This window comes from Musca autumnalis, unplaced genomic scaffold, assembly GCF_047663935.1.
Source record: "Musca autumnalis isolate F117 unplaced genomic scaffold, ASM4766393v1 scaffold_4, whole genome shotgun sequence".
NCBI classification, from domain to species: domain Eukaryota; kingdom Metazoa; phylum Arthropoda; class Insecta; order Diptera; family Muscidae; genus Musca; species Musca autumnalis.
In genome coordinates this window covers 39091335-39095433 of record NW_027411977.1, presented here as the reverse complement: position 1 = coordinate 39095433, position 4099 = coordinate 39091335, and positions in this window count along the sequence as shown.

The following is a 4099-nucleotide window of genomic DNA, read 5'->3' as shown; positions in this document are numbered from 1 at the left end:
GATTTAGGCAAAATAAGGGTTGGGCAATTTGGCGGCTGGAATACCATAAGTGGCACCATAGGTTGGGGCAGGGATGGCATATTTGCCGGGAGCAGCAAAGGCAGTTTGGGGATAGGCGTAGTTGAAGGCAGGCAAAGCAGCAGGTGGGGCAGGGAAGGCGTATTTGCCGGCAGTGGCAAATGAGAAAGGAGCTGGAGCTGGAGCGGCAGGGAAAGCATTAACTGGGGCAGCAAATTGTGTGAATTGAGCTGGAGCAGCAAATGATTGACCCACAAAAGGTGTGCCATATGCTACAGGGGCGGCAAAGCCAACCTTGGCGGGGGCAGTCAAAGTGTTGACTGGGGCAACAGCAGGGGCGGGAGCAGCAAATTCAACTTTAGCAGCTTGGGCAGGAGCAGGGGCACTTAAGGTAGCAGTAGCAGGAGCAACGGCTGGGGCTGCCACAGTTGCAGTGGCTGGTGTAGCTGCAGGATAAGCTACAGCATGATTGATGGTGTGGGCATTGTAAGACGAAGCGAAGGTGGTTACACCAGCCTGGGCTGAAGCAGACATGGCCAAAACAGCAAGGATCTGGGTGAGATAAAAACATGTTGACTTTTTTTTGTCTCCCGCAAAAACCTAAAAGTGAAAAATTTACTCACCACAAATTTAGCTGCCATTTTATTGGTTAGTAAAGTGGAAATATTAAGGGTTAGGGGACTTCCAAACAAAAGGAAATGGTTGTGTTCAGTTTTAAATCCAAACAAGGTATGATGACAATTTTACCGAAACCGCAAGTTTTTATAAAAAAAAAGCCAAAAAATGTAGTTTAATGCAAGTAATCGATAAATCCAAATATGTAAGTGTTCAATAAATTCAACGCAATAAAATTGCGTCAAAATACCTAAAGACCCCGTAAATGATAGATGTTACCAAAGAAGCCAATTCACACTGAATTTTATTTTTGTGGCAACGCACTTTGCATATTAATTATTTTTTACTTTTCTTTGACGCTTGACCAGCCCCTCACCACACACCTTAACAAAGTATTTTGTCAACGATATTTTAAAATTGTCTTCAAACATTGTAATACTTTCATTTGTTTACTATTATTGTCTGTCCTATTGCAGCTCCATTGAATTGTCAATAATATTTCTGTCATTCAAGTTGAAGTTATGTTTTTGTTTTTTTATTGCAGAAATAAAATCGAGTTTTCAATAAAACGCACATAACCTGCCTCAACACAATGTGTGTGTGTACCGCAGCGTTTTATTTTCTATGAACTAAATCTAAATTTCATAATATGTACAACATGTACAATAGAGTGGGTAATTTTAATTTAAAATACAGTTGTCGTTGAAATATTCCGCCATAAAAAAGGTTATTTTATACAAAATATAAATGAGAAGAAACTTATAAAAGGAAGGAATGAACTTATAAACTTGAATGGGCCCACAGAGACTCGAGAACATAATGCCAAAGGGATCACATTGTCAGACTCATAGGCAATGTTGTAACTCTTGTCTTAGAGAAAAAAAAATTGTGAGCACATATTTTTTTTTTTGGTCTATAGATACCAAACCGATCAAAATGCATTGGAAGAACCGATTACAAAAGTGTACCTTAGATCTAAAAAAAACTTTCTAGAACATACTACGAACTCTGTAAAAACAGTTCTTAAAGTTCAAATACATGAAAACAATCAACTCCAATAATGGGGCAATGATTAAAAAAACTTTAAGGAACATACAAAATGTTTAGAAACGGTTATTAAAGCCCATAGATACCAACACCGTTAAAAAAATCAAGACTACAAACAAATGAACCGATTTGGTCCAAAATTGTGGCACACATAGTTTAAGTTCGAAGATGAGCTACATCGGACCGCCACAAAAGTTCTAAAGTTTTCGGACAAATTGAGCGCACGATAACCGTTGCAGGGAGTAACCGATATGGTCCAAACTTTGCACATCGTCAAATTTCTACCAGACATAGATGAATTTCCAATGCCCCTATTACTATTGTACAAGTTTTTTGGGGAAAATCTACACTTCCTGAGCAAATAGCCCGATAGGTGAAAAATACCCCTATGGCACCATGTGTAGTGGCTGGATAACGAGAACTTTCGAACTGATCAACCGATTTGGTACAAAACTTGACCTTCATAATATTTTGTCCAAACTTAGTAAAAGTTCGAATACGGGCCATATCGCTCCACTCCTTGGGGTACATCCCTCACTGAAGTTGAACATTTGTGTATAAGTCCAGTTAAAGGCCAGTTCGAGGATCTTTTCTACATTTTTTACCAAAGGTACTACTTGTGGTTCTGTCTACAGCAAAGTCATGTTTTTTGTGGATAGGTACACGCTTCCTGTGATGACGGTCCAAAAGGAATGATGACGAATGACTATTAAAATAAGATCCAATTCAAAAATGGACAACGGGGTTTATTTATTCAGGTTCATGATCGGCACCATTTTTGAGATTAAATCCAAATTCATATTTTTGACGGCAAAAGAAATAATTACGTGATTTTTTTGGGGAAAGGAGTTTGTTTGTGTAGTAGGTGAAAGTTTCAGTTCATACAGGCTCTTTTACTTGTTTTAATTACAAATAACTCAAAATAATAAAATTCCGTAAACAAGTGGAAAACCAGTAAGGAAAGGATCAAAATCGGGCGGGCCGACTATATGATACCCTACAACACTGTGAATAGGTAAAATATATATGGGAGCTAAAACCAAATGTGAACAGATTACGATATAATTTGACACATATATTTCTAGACCAAACACCATCACAAATTCCAAATTTCATCAAAATTAGACACACATAGCGTCTTTGGTGCATCAAATACCTTAAATCGGACGAAAATATATATGGGAGCTATATCCAAATCCGAACCGATTTCGATAAAATTTGGTACACTTATTTCTAGACCAAATTCCGTCACACATGCCATATTTCGTTGAGATAAGACATATATAGCATGTTTCGTGCACCCAATACCAAAAATCGGCCACAAATATATATGGGAGCTATATCCAAATCTTCAACGATTTTGATATAACTTGGCACACTTATTTCTACACTAAATTCCTTCACACATTCCAAATTTCATTGAGATCGGACATATAAAGCGTCTTTCGTGCACCAAATACCAAAAATCGGCCGAAAATTTATAGGGGGGCTATATCCAAATCTGAACCGATTTTGATATAATTTGGCACATATATCTATAGACCTAATTCCGTAACACATTCCAAATTTCATTCAAATTGGACAGATACAGCGTGTTTGGTGCATTAAATAATTCAAATCGGCCGGAAATATATATGGGAGCTATATCCAAATCTGAACCGATTTCGAGATAATTTGGCACATTTATCTATAGACTTAATTTCATCACAGATTCCAAATTTCATCAAAATTGGACAGATACAGTGTGTTTGGTGCATCAAATACCTCAAATCGGCCGAAAATATATATGGGAGCTATATCCAAATCTGAACCGATTTTCACCAAAAGCAATAGCGTTCTTCATTAGGCTAAAAAAATGATCCTCCCCAATTTTCAGCCAAATCGAACAATAAATGCGACCTGTACGTTGCGAACGGACGGACGGACGTGCATAAATCGTCTCAGAAAGTGATTCTATGCATATCCCTGGAAGGAACTATGGGTCTATCTCTTTTCCTTAGGCATGTTACATAAAAAAGCACTAACACATAATACCCTTACTACAGGGTGGTGTAGGGTATAAATATGACAACCTGGGCTCATACATATATTTTTTCGACAGAAAAAAAAGACTGAAAACCTTTAAAATGCCGTTGATATATGTATATACCCATATATATGTATAACCAAATCCCTTGGGAAGGGACCAATGTAAGGGAACTTTATCATAAAAGAAAAAAATTGGCGTGAGAATTGAAAGCCCGTTTGGGGTTTTGCTCTTTGTAACCTGGTTTTGTCGTCGGTTGGGGTAAGCTCAGTCGCAACCAGGGTCTACTTAGGGCCCACTAAACCTTAAATTAGAAGACTGATATTCTCCCTTTCCTGGGGGCAAAAATCTGATTCTTTATTAACAAAATACTAGTTTACAATCTTTACAATC